This window comes from Macaca mulatta, chromosome 13 (assembly GCF_049350105.2).
Source record: "Macaca mulatta isolate MMU2019108-1 chromosome 13, T2T-MMU8v2.0, whole genome shotgun sequence".
Classification (NCBI taxonomy): domain Eukaryota; kingdom Metazoa; phylum Chordata; class Mammalia; order Primates; family Cercopithecidae; genus Macaca; species Macaca mulatta.
In genome coordinates this window covers 111,187,509-111,201,604 of record NC_133418.1, presented here as the reverse complement: position 1 = coordinate 111,201,604, position 14,096 = coordinate 111,187,509, and positions in this window count along the sequence as shown.

The window sequence follows — 14,096 nt, the reverse complement described above, 5'->3', positions numbered from 1 at the left end:
AAAGCGGATTCAGCAGCACATCCAAAAGCTTATCCACCATGATCAAGTGGGCTTCATCCCTGGGATGCAAGGCTGGTTCAACGTTCGCAAATCAATAAACATAATCCAGCATATAAACAGAACCAAAGACAAGAACCACATGATTATCTCAATAGATGCAGAAAAGGCTTTTGACAAAATTCAACAGCCCTTCATGCTAAAAACGCTCAATAAATTCGGTATTGATGGAACGTACCTCAAAATAATAAGAGCTATTTATGACAAACCCACAGCCAATATCATACTAAATGGGCAAAAACTGGAAAAATTCCCTTTGAAAACTGGCACAAGACAGGGATGCCCTCTCTCACCCCTCCTATTCAACATAGTGTTGGAAGTTCTGGCTAGGGCAATCAGGCAAGAGAAAGAAATCAAGGGTATTCAGTTAGGAAAAGAAGAAGTCAAATTGTCCCTCTTTGCAGATGACATGATCGTATATTTAGAAAATCCCATTGTCTCAGCCCAAAATCTCCTTAAGCTGATAAGCAACTTCAGCAAAGTCTCAGGATACAAAATTAATGTGCAAAAATCACAAGCATTCTTATACACCAGTAACAGACAAACAGAGAGCCAAATCAGGAATGAACTTCCATTCACAATTGCTTCAAAGAGAATCAAATACCTAGGAATCCAACTTACAAGGGATGTAAAGGACCTCTTCAAGGAGAACTACAAACCACTGCTCAGTGAAATCAAAGAGGACACAAACAAATGGAAGAACATACCATGCTTATGGATAGGTAGAATCAATATCGTGAAAATGGCCATACTGCCCAAGGTAATTTATAGATTCAATGCCATCCCCATCAAGCTACCAATGAGTTTCTTCACAGAATTGGAAAAAACTGCTTTAAAGTTCATATGGAACCAAAAAAGAGCCTGCATCTCCAAGACAATCCTAAGTCAAAAGAACAAAGCTGGAGGCATCACGCTACCTGACTTCAAACTCTACTACAAGGCTACAGTAACCAAAACAGCATGGTACTGGTACCAAAACAGAGATATAGACCAATGGAACAGAACAGAGTCCTCAGAAATAATACCACACATCTACAGCCATCTGATCTTTGACAAACCTGAGAGAAACAAGAAATGGGGAAAGGATTCCCTATTTAATAAATGGTGCTGGGAAAATTGGCTAGCCATAAGTAGAAAGCTGAAACTGGATCCTTTCCTTACTCCTTATACGAAAATTAATTCAAGATGGATTAAAGACTTAAATGTTAGACCTAATACCATAAAAACCCTAGAGGAAAACCTAGGTAGTACCATTCAGGACATAGGCAAGGGCAAAGACTTCATGTCTAAAACACCAAAAGCAACGGCAGCAAAAGCCAAAATTGACAAATGGGATCTCATTAAACTAAAGAGCTTCTGCACAGCAAAAGAAACTACCATCAGAGTGAACAGGCAACCTACAGAATGGGAGAAAATTTTTGCAATCTACTCATCTGACAAAGGGCTAATATCCAGAACCTACAAAGAACTCAAACAAATTTACAAGAAAAAAACAAACAGCCCCATCAAAAAGTGGGCAAAGGATATGAACAGACATTTCTCAAAAGAAGACATTCATACAGCCAACAGACACATGAAAAAATGCTCATCATCACTGGCCATCAGAGAAACGCAAATCAAAACCACAATGAGATACCATCTCACACCAGTTAGAATGGCGATCATTAAAAAGTCAGGAAACAACAGGTGCTGGAGAGGATGTGGAGAAACAGGAACACTTTTACACTGTTGGTGGGATTGTAAACTAGTTCAACCATTATGGAAAACAGTATGGCGATTCCTCAAGGATCTAGAACTAGATGTACCATATGACCCAGCCATCCCATTACTGGGTATATACCCAAAGGATTCTAAATCATGCTGCTATAAAGACACATGCACACGTATGTTTATTGCAGCACTACTCACAATAGCAAAGACTTGGAATCAACCCAAATGTCCATCAGTGACAGACTGGATTAAGAAAATGTGGCACATATACACCATGGAATACTATGCAGCCATCAAAAAGGATGAGTTTGTGTCCTTTGTAGGGACATGGATGCAGCTGGAAACCATCATTCTTAGCAAACTATCACAAGAACAGAAAACCAAACACTGCATGTTCTCACTCATAGGTGGGAACTGAACAATGAGATCACTTGGACTTGGGAAGGGGAACATCACACACCGGGGCCTATCATGGGGAGGGGGGATGGGGGAGGGGGGAGGGATTGCATTGGGAGTTATATCTGATGTAAATGACGAGTTGATGGGTGCTGACGAGTTGATGGGTGCAGCACAGCAACATGGCACAAGTATACATATGTAACAAACCTGCACGTTATGCACATGTACCCTAGAACTTCAAGTATAATAATAATAAAAAAAAAAAAAAGAAAAAAAAGAATTCCCTAGGCTTTGACATTTGGGTAATGCCTTCTCCCTAAAACTGTGATGCGGAACTAGTGGGTTGTTAGAAGTTACCAGTTGATTACAGTTGATTAGATGGGTGCCTGTAATTTGGCCTATTTTATCATAATCTTTAGAATTTGTTAATTTTTTTTTTTTTTTTTTTTTTTTGATTTGGAAGTCTCGCTCTGTCACCAAGGCTGGAGTGCAGTAGCGTGATCTTGGCTCACTGCAACCTCTGCCTCCCAGGTTCAAGCGGTTCTCCTGCCTCAGCCTCCTGAGTAACTGGGATTACAGGAGTGCACCACCATGCCTGGCTAATTTTTGTATTTTTAGTTGAGATGGGGTTTCACCATGTTAGTCAGGCTGGTCTTGAACTCCTGACTTTGTGATCTGTCCACCTAGGTCCCCCAAAATACTGGGATTACAGGCATGAGCCACTGCACCTGGCCAGAATCTGTTAGATATTTCAACGCAAGGATAAGTAAAATAAAATTTAAGTTAAAAAATTAGGCAAAAGCTAACTTACAGTTTAGATGGAAAAAAATGTTACTTCAAATGTTGAGCTCTACAGAGTTATCCTTTTCTTTAAGAAAACTTCTCATTGTGCTTTCCTTTTTAAAAAACAGTAAATTTACAGAGGTAATAGAGGTTCCCTCCTAATCTTTTTACTGCTGATTTAATGAGACTGGATGAAGCTGCTGATTTCCTAGCAAAGGTAATATTAGAAATGAAATACCTAGTTCTCAAAAAAGGGTAATCTCAGACAAGTTATTTGCTTCAAAGGTGATAGTTTTATTTCCTTGGAGGAAGAATGTTGCTATGACATGCTGAAACTATGTATATTGTCTAGTTACTTTCACTCACTATAATCGTTTTGAGATTAATCTATGTTATAGAATGCACTGATGGTTATTTCATAACTAAGTATTGTTCCATTGAAAAGATATAGGAAAATTTGCTTATCCATTCATCTCTTGCTGGGAATTTAGGTTGTTTGTAGTGTAGGGTTATTACAAACAAAACGGTGTGAACATTCATGCACAAGTCTTCATATTAACTTAGAGTTTTACTTCTCTTGGATAAATGCCTAGAGTGGGATGGTTGGAGCAGGTAGGCATACACATTATATTTTAGGAAACCACCAAACTATTTCCCAAAGTGGTTGTTCCATTTTACATTCCCACCAGCAATGTATGACATATCTAGTTTCTGTACATCCTTGTCAGCATTAGCTGTCGCTCCTTATAATTCCAGCCATTCTAAAAGATGTGTAGTGGTTTCAATTTGCAATTCCCTAATGACTAATGATGTTGAAAGTCTTGTTATGGGCTTATTTTTCATCCAGCTCTCTTCTTGGTGAAATAACTATTCAGATATTTTGCTCATTATTTAAAGTGGCTTGTTTATTTTCTAATTACTTATCAGATATTAGATTGGAAAATATTTTAATTCAATTTGTGGCCTGTCATTTCAGTCTCTGAAAATAACTTTTGAAAACTGAAACTTTTAATTTTGGTGAAACCTAAATTATCAACATTTTCTTTTTTTAATATTTGCTTTTGCTATTGTATTTCAGATATGGTTGCTTAGCCCAAGGTCACAAAAGTTTTCTACTAGTTGTTCTAAAAGTTTTATAGTTTTTGGTTTTACCTTTATATCTATGATGCGTTTTGAGTTAATTTTTGTACTTGATATGAAGTATAGATCAAAGTTTAGTTTTAAAAATATATATGCCCAAGTGTTCTAGCACCATTTGCTGAAAACACTATTTGTTTTCCACTGAATTGCTACTATTATGGGAGAGATCAGTCATATTTTCTCTGTAAAATATTTACCTTACTGTTCTTCCCTGAAACTTTATCACTGAGACTTCTGCAAGTTTCGTACTCTATGTTAAATCATTGGTTTCTAATAGACATACTTGAGACTGCATAATTTACACAAGAAGGAGGGTTAGTGGACTTACAGTTCCACGTGCCTAGGAAGGCCTCAAAATCATGGCAGAAGGCAAAAGTCACTTTTTACATGGGAGTGACAAGAGAAAGAATGAAAGTTAAATGAAACGTCTTTCTACTTATCAAACCATCAGATTTCATGAGACATATTAACTACCAGGAGAACAGTATGGGGAAAACCTGATACCTCCCATAACACATGGGAATTATGGGAGTACAATTCAAGATGAGATGTGGGTGGGGACACAGAGCCAAACCATATCAGTCTTCTTCACTAAATGTTAGCTGCATGAAGAACCTTTTATGGCTTGAATATAATTGTTCCTCTCTCACTTAGAAGATTTGCTGGCAAATAGTAGGCATTCATGAAATGTTATTTGAATAAATAATTAGAGGTTAATATATATTTAATATAGATAGTATATATAATGTATATATTATATGTATATATTATACATAATATATAATGTATATTATATATACATTATATAATGTGTGTATTTCATACATATATGAGTGTATACATACACCGCCACACAAATTTGAAAATTACTTTAGAACAGTGATGGTGGGTGTTTTACTTTTATGCTCCCTTAACCTGGCACAATATCTGATCCTTGGTAAATAGTAATTGAACACAATGAAACATCAGTGGCATCCTGTTCAGAAGATTAATGAGTTCGTTGTATGATTCCTTATATATCTCGTGTGAAATGTAGTAAATAGCTACTAGCTCAAAATATTTAAATTACTGAAACTGGATATAATAAAAATATTGAAGCCACTTAAAACTTTAAAATAAACCATAATTATTATGCATTCATGGCTCTATTTATATGTCCATTTTTCATAATTTTATTCTAAAAGTATTTGTGTACTGATGTCCAAAACAAAAGCTCTAAACTTAATTCAACAGTTGCCTTTTGCATAAACTTTTTTCATATTATTTACATTTAAATAAGTAGAATTAGATTTTTATCAAAATGTATTGTTATAAATCCATTGTACTGTTTTAAAACTCCAACAGCAAATTAGGGTTTGTTTACCAAACAAGTGTTATTGATTTCTTGCTGAAACCACCTTTGCAAAAATTATGTCAGATAACCATGGTGGTTGAAGAGATCTGATCTAGCCAACCCCCATCTTGCCTTTAGCCTTCAAACTGCTTTAAGTAATCATGGGCTTAGGCCAGTTAACTTTGGGAGACATTTAGTTTATAGTTTAAATGATAGTAGCCCAAAACTTTCCCAAAACTCAGTTTCCCAAAACTCAGCTGCCTTTGTAAAGCTAATGAGAGATCACAAAGCTAGGGGTAGGAGAGAAGCCTGAATTATGCTAAGGTGTAGACCCAGAAACCATTGTCAGGCATTATTCTGGAGGTTGTAAGATATGCAACTTCCCCAATTTCCCTTTGAGATAACATAACTATTGTAGAACTTAAGACTGGCCTTTCGAGATATTTTTTCAGTTTTTTTTTTTTTTTTCATGTCTGATGATTGATGGCTCCACCTTCACCTGCCAATCACTCCTGTGGTCCCCCCCAGAAGTGACTCAGCCAAAGAGGCCACCTTGGACTTTCCTATTATTTCATCTTTGACTCAACCAATCAGAACTGCCACTACCCTAGCTCCAAGCTGTCTTTGAAAAACTCCCACGCTCCAAACCTCGAGTTGCCTTATTTGAGCAATAACTCTATCTCCCATATGGCATGATGAGCCTTGCATCAGTTAAACTCTTTCTTACTAAAATGCCGTGGTCTTTGGGCAGTGGACAGAAAGAACCCATCAGGCAGTTACATTGCATTAGTATACTTTTTTAGGAGCATATAAACAATTCAAGCACACAGTTGAGATTGGTTTAATGAGTCTAATGCTAATGAACAAAGGTTATTTAAAAAACAGTTTTTGTGATATTAAACCGTGAGATGATAAGTAAATATAAATACACACATATTTTTAATAAATTAAGATACCCAAAAATTAAGACATAAAAGTGAGCATTCATCAATCCAGCTCAGTGATTGAGAAAATTTTTTTCAAATTATATGTCATAATCTGTGTTTTTAACAAGGAATCACTATGCAAAAATAAAGATGGAATTTTAGCATAAATACAGCATTTGAATTCCCCAAGGACTGAAGGTTTTAGTAATGATATAAAGTGCTTAGCATTTATGAAAGGGATGAAAGCTGTGATGAAATTAGTGTACAAATGGACAATGGCCAGATCATGTAGGACAATCGAATTCTAATCCACCATGTCTACAGCAACTTGCCAGGAAACCAAACCCCAACTACAGCAATTGGCCCCAAAGCATCCAAACTGGATCAGTGATTGCTACTTCTCTTTACCTCAGTTTCAAGACAGCACCAACCAGAGAAAGCCAAGTATGTTTTCCAAAGCAATCACCTGTCAATGAAGAGTCAACCTCTGTAAAATATCTGAAGACATTTATTCTGAGCCAAATATGAGTGTCCATGGTCCATGACACAGCACTCAGGAGATCGTGAGAACATGTACTCGAGGTAGTCAGGCCACAGCTTGGTTTTATACATTTTAGGGAGACATGAAGCATCAGTTAATACTTGTAAGATGTACATTTGTTCACTTTGGAAAGTTGGGAAAACTCAAAGTGAGAGCTTCTAAGTCACAGGCAGATTCAAATATTTTCTGATTGGCAATTGGTTGAAAGAGTTATTATCAATAGAAAGGTATGTCTGGGTTGTACTAAGGAGTTGTGGACACCAAGGTTTTATCTTCCAGATGTAGCTTCCATGTAGCAGGTTTCGGAGAGAATAGATTAAAAATGATTTTTATCAGACTTAAAGATTCTTTTATATGAGTAACCCCAAAAGGGTATATATAATGAGGCATCTCTAGTCCCCTTCACATTGTGGCCTGAACTATTTTTTCAGGTTAACTTAGGAAGGCCCTTGCTGAGAGGAGAGATTCATTCAGATGGTTGTGGGAGCTCAGAATTTTGTTTTAGGTTTACATGCCTAAGATGTTCTGCTGCTCATTTCCACCTTTTCCATGACAAGAACCTTGAGTCAAAGCATAGTTGGAATTGTCCCTTTTTCTCTATAGAGCTCCGTCACTTCCCTGTCTCCTTTGAGTCTATAGCAAATGCAAGTGGGAATGGTGGCAACTCTTCTAAATAAAACGATTTCTGAATTTTCTGTTATGTTTTCATTTTAGTTTTCCTTGTTTATTTTTTACAAAACTTGTAAGTAGAGACTTTTAAATCAACCACATCTAAAAAACAAAATGTGTCAGTTTAAAATATTATTTTTAGTATTTTTATTGTATATTACACGACTGTGCATAGTATATTTAAAAAAGAATTCAATATTTCTTGTCTAACACAAAATAATTTTTCAAATATGCCAAATAAAATTAGTGAAATGAAATTTTAGGTTTTCCCAAAATGTAAATGTCATAAAACATTGTTTTTCATTAAAAATAAAAATCTGATTTTATTGGTACTCAACTCAAAATCTTCACATGGCTTTTTTTAGAACTTTATTAAAATATTTATTTTTTCCCATCTGTGGCTGGAAATAGATATATACATATCTGGTGAGAATAAAAGGGATTCTGATAAAACTAGTCTGAAGTGTAAAGCAAATCAAGTTTTTCCAAATCTTTCTCCAGTCTCATCACATATAGCTTTCTGCTTATTGAAGATTGTATTCTCTAGTCATATTGAAGTATTCACAATTTTTGGCGTATCTTTTTTGATTCCTGTAATTCAATTTAATTCAATAAATAAGTCCTGAATTGATGGGACTAGAGCACCAACTCTTTTGACCTTTAGCAACACATATTTCAAAAATAAAGACATTTCTTTCATTTTGGTTTGGCACTGCTTTGGCTGTTAAAAATATGTCCAAAACCATTTTGAAGTTGGATGTCATTATGTCTATTATCCTCATTTTCTTTTTCATAATGAAAAGCTTATCTGTTTTTCATTATTTTGATTGAGCTATAAAAATCCATATTGCATTGGCTAATTCAGATTTTAGATCAGTTTCTGATTTCATTTTGGAGTATTAGACAACAAAATTCTTACCTTCTGTTTACATTTCTTTTTTTGGCGTATTTACCAAAAAAAGATATTGACAGCAAATTTGGAGAAATCCACTGAAAAATGTCAGAACATTTTTGAGTGATTGGATGACATTTAATTGGGTAGCATATAAACAACTTAACATTCACAATTTCTAGCACAGTTAACAACACCTCACAAAATCATTTGTCAAAATTGCCAATTTAAAGACTGACTTTGCTTGTAGATTTATTTTTGAAACATCTTTTATAGAATTTTTAAAACATTTACTACATATATATTATTGTAATATATATGCGAAAAAGACTCACTGTTAACAACAATTAGGCCCACTCTTTACACAACATGGCAGCAGAAACTGATTAGATTGACATTGGCCAACTAAGTCCCCCTTATTTTTGTATGCCTCACAAGTTGAGAATTTTTTACATTTTTAAGTTGTCAAAAAAATCAAAAGAATGATATATGATCAAGCTTGAAATATATATAAAACTCAACTTTAATGTTTCTAAATAAAGCTTTATTGGAAAATAGCTACACATATCTAATTACATATTGTTTATGATACCACAAAACAGATTAATAATTGCAACAGAGACTATAAAGCCTAAAATATTTACTGTCTGGCTCATTACAGAAAAAATTTGCTGTCCCCAAGACTACCTTGTTACTGCTTCTCTCATGTGCTCTTGTCCTAGTTGTTGGAAATGTCTACCTTAAATTTCAACTCAGCATGTCACCATTCCTCTTCTTGCTTTTAACTTGGAATCAGTGATTCCTTCAAAGCAGTAACATTTCTATGTTACCATATGGGTTCTGTAAACCTTTTGCTTGATTTCAAGATTTCTTAACCATTTTTCTTCAGGATTCAAAATCCAGAAATAGATGTCCTGAGAAATGCTAGAAAGGAATGTCTAAATAGAAGCATCATTCCCAGTTGGAAGAAGACTCCTTTGTCGTTGAAGGTGTCTCAGGCCTTCCAAAGATGGAGTATATGTAAAACAAGAGATGTCCCCTCATCTGAACTGACCTTCTCTTACAGGTGTGGTTTCAACCCTGAATGACATCAGATTTCCCGTGTCTCCTTTTTATTCAACCAGAAGGTTTATTACAAACAATATTTTCTTCCTTTATTATAAAAACGAACAACAAAAATGACTATCATTCTATTTAGGTAGTGAACAAACTGGAATCTCATCAGAAATCCACTGATGACAATCTTTGAATCATACTAATGATGAAGACTATCATGCTATTTTTAGAAAAAACAGTGTAAGAAAAAATGTTTCAGCAGTTTCAAAGGCAATTTACAAAAGTACACCCAATTATTTAACAAGTGTCTGAAGAGTTTGAAATGTTAGTTTAAATATTAAAGACTATGAAGATTTAAAAGACTTTTATTCTCGCTAGCCCCTTTCCTTGCACTAACCCCTCTGACTGGAGAATTGAGACCCCAAGCCAGTTCAATATTTGAAGGCTATTGATGTCTGTGTCTCCAACAAATTTCAGAAGATGGCATTTACACATACAGAAATAACAAACTAGCTTAAGAAAAACATATATTATTAGTTAACAAGTCTTGAAGCAAAGAAACCAATTTTAAAGTACATTCTAAGCCAGAAAACTGTCAAAAAAGAAAAGAAAAGAAAAAAAAACCTTTCAAACTGCACAGCTGAATGATACCGGTACAATCCCATTTTCAATTTAAATGTCATTTCTACTTAGTAATAAAAAAACTTTAGGCCTGGTGCAGTGGCTCACGCCTGTAATCCCCGCACTCTGGAAGGCCAAGGCAGGCGGATCACCAGAAGTCAGGGGTTCCAGACCAGGATGGTCAACATGGCAAAACCCCATCTCTACTAAAAGTACAAAAGTTAGCCAGGCATGGTGGCACATACCTGTAATCCCAGCTACTCGGGAGCCTGAGGCAGGAGAATTACTTGAACCCAGGAGGCGGAGGTTGCAGTGAGCCAAGATCGCACCACTGCATTCCAGCCTGGGCGACAGAGTGAGACTCTGTCGCAAACAAAACAAAGCAAAACCTTTATACAGCATTACAATTTTTACTCAAACTGTTATAAAGTAAATGAAAGCTTTTTTTTTCTTTTTCCCTTAATCCTAATGCTAAACCACACATATATGATGCTAAAATGCTATCTTCATGACTCTAAAACCACAATTCCCTACAAGTAAACAAAAGACAAGTTCTTCACATATGATTTCTGCAAGTGTAATTTTATGGCTCTGTCACCTCTTGTGAATAGCTGTGAAAGCATGGGACTCTACTCTTGGAGTAGAATAAATTTACTGTAAGATTTGGAAGGTATTAAGATTTATGCACAATGGGCCAGGCACAATGGCTCACCCCTGTAATCCCAGCTCTTTGGGAGTCCTGAGATAGCAACACTGCATTACTCTAGCCTGGGCAGGAGAGAGAGACAATGTATCAAAAAAAAAAAAGAAAGAAAAGAAAAGAAATTGTGCAAGAGGATGGTAGAAGGAACTGACATCAGTAGAGAGTGACAACTACAACCTTTAATACAGTCATTAAACCTCCTCAAAGAGTTTTCATTTCTATTACCCATTGGAACGTTTTCCAAACTGATTTTGATTTGTAAGACTATTTGATTTTACAGACCCATAGGCAGAAGGGAGTTGCCTTGTTTCAAATGAGACTTTGAACTGTGGACTTTTGGGTCAATGCTGAAATGAGTTAAGACTTTGGGGGACTGTTGGGAAGGCATGATAAGTTTTGAAATGAGGACACGAGATTTGGGAGGTGTCAGAGGCACAATGATATGGTTTGGCTCAGTGTCCCCACCCAAATCTCATCTTGAATTGTACTCCTATAATTACCACGTGTTGTGGGAGGGACGCGGAGGGAGATGACTGAATCATGGCTGAGGTTTCCCCCATATTGTTCTCATGGTAGTGAATAACTCTCATGAGATCTGATGGTTTCATATGGGGAAACTCGTTTTGCTTGGCTCTCATTCTCTTTCTGCCACCATGTAAGAGGTGTCTTTTACCTTCCACCATGATTGTGAGGCCTTCCTATCCACGTGGAACTGTAAGTCCATTAAACATCTTTGTTTTTTCAATTGCCCCATTCCAGGTATGTCTTTATCAACAGTGTGGAAATGGACCAATACAGAGATCACAAATAAACAGAAATGTTATGTTGTCAAAGGAAATATTTTGGGCCCCCAACATCACTAAGGAAAACTCAAGCTGGAAACTGGTTAACGCAAACCTGCTTTCCATTCTATTTAAAGTTATCCCTCTGCTCACTGAGATGGATGCGTATCTGATTCCCTCCTTTGGAAAGGCTAATCAGAAACTCAAAAGAATGCAATGCACCCTTTTGTGTCTCAACTATCCTTGACCTGGAAGCTCCCTTCTGCTTCAAGTCTTCCTGCCTTTGCTTCAAGTTGTCCCGCGTTTCCAGGCAGAACCATTGTATTCTTAGATATATTGATACATGTCTCATGTCTCCCTTAAAATGTATAAAACCAAGCTGTGCCCTGACCCCCTTTGGCACATGTTGTCAGGACGTGCTGGGGCTTTGTCACAGGTATGTCCTCAACCTTGGCAAAATTAACTTTCTAAATTAACTGAAACCTGTCTCAGAGTTTTTGGGTTCAAAATTTGGTGACCATGGAAGGATTCTGAATGGAAATGTCCCTGATCTTTGACAAATCTTCTGTCAGTGCTTGTTACCAGCATGAGCTAAATTTATGGCTCAAACGAATAGGACAAATTGCTAAGGTCTGAGAGCATCCCCTCCAGAGATCTTTTATCTCCCCAGATTTGGTCGAGATCTAAATTTAATTTTGCTGTACAACTGGTTTGTTTTTGTTTTTTTGGGGTTTTTTTGGTTTTTTTTTCTAGAGTTGTAATTGCCTCAACAAGGCAGGCAAGTTTTCCTGCTTTCATGAGGATGGACGGCAGGTAAGTCCTTTATGGAGTTTGAGCTTGCTTCCAACAGGAACGATAGGATTTTCCCCCCTGCTTCTAGGATGGTAGAGAGCAGTCTACAGCATGAGACCCATCACTAGGTAACAAACTGGTTTGGGATCCTGTCTTGCAAATTATTTCCAAATGACTGAAGTTAGCATTTAACAGCCAGCTGGTGTTAATTTCTGCTTACACTTAGAATGCTCAGAAATTGTATAATTTGTGTGATCATTGTTAGTTTTGCTTAACTGTTTTGTTGTTTATTTCTGCCCTGGTAAAATTTGAAGGGGAACCCTAAATTATGGGAAACAAGGCCTCTGAAGTGGGAGGAAAATGGCCAACAAAAGGAAAAACACTTGGTTTTTAATATTACCTACCAAAGGGGCTATATTTACATAACAAGGCCACATTTTTGCCAGGAAAACCAAACTGAAAGAGCAACGGCTGTACTTCTGAAATAGCAGCTTTTTGTCTTAGCTTAAATATGGTAATAATAGGTGCTTAATGGTTAAAAGTTAGCTGAATTAAAACTTTAACATGTAAGATGTGTGTGTATGCATGTGTGCATGTTTGTATTTGAAAGGCCTTCATGTTTTTATTTTGTTTGTTTGTTTTTCTTTCCTAATACCTTGTCTTTTTTTGAGCAATAGTTTTTTTTTTTCTTCTTCTCAGTTGACTGAATTCTTTTTTCACCTGATTTTTTGACTAAAGTAGTTATTGAAACAGAGGCTACTCTTGGGTTTTTAAGGAAGAGTATAGTTTAATTTTATGTTGTGGCCCCCCAAAAATTAAAGCGTCTCTAGCACCATGAAACTTTTTTCTGTCTGTACCTTATAATATAAATTTTGCTGTTTGATTTTCATCTGAGTTGTTTCCTTTAACGTGAAAATTTAAAGCTATTTTGCTGAGAATTGCCTAGGGTTATAAAACAGGTTGTCAAGAAGCTGAAAGTCTAAGAGAAGGAAAAAAAGCAGGTGGGGGGGGAGGTATTTATAAATCTATACAATGTCTTTCTACTGGCATGCCTAATACATCTTTTTGTGTATTTATGTATTGTGTACACAAAGTTTCACTATTAAAAATATATAAAAGAGCTCTAATTAATTGGTTTAAAAAATAAAAGCACTTATATCAGGTACTAAAAAAGAAAAGACTAGTTGAATGCTTTTTCAAGTTTATGTAAGTTAAGTAAAATTTTAAAAAAATAAGATAGCTTTAAAATCGTTGATAAAGTAATAGTAGAAATGTCTTAAGAATTGCCAGCATTCATTTTTGTTTGCATTTATTAATGAAGCAATTTCATACCTATCACTGTCAGATACTATAGGGTGTCAAAATTTGACACTGGGGTTACAAAACTATCAACCCAGCCCGAAAGAGAATGATCTTTTCTTGTTTAATTTTTAATAAATAAGGCATTGATATGGGTTTAATAAAAATAGCTGCATCTCGAATGTAGTAAGATTATCATAACTTCTAATCCTGTGGCTTTAGGCATTATAGTCCACAGACAACAAGGAGGCTTGTTTTGGGAAAGAACTGTTATCATCTTTGTTTCAAAGCTAAACTATAAAGTAAGTTTCTCCCCAAGTTGCTTCCCCCATGCCCAGGAATGACCAAGGACAGCTTGGAGGTTAAAAGCAAGATGAAATCAGTTAGGTCAAA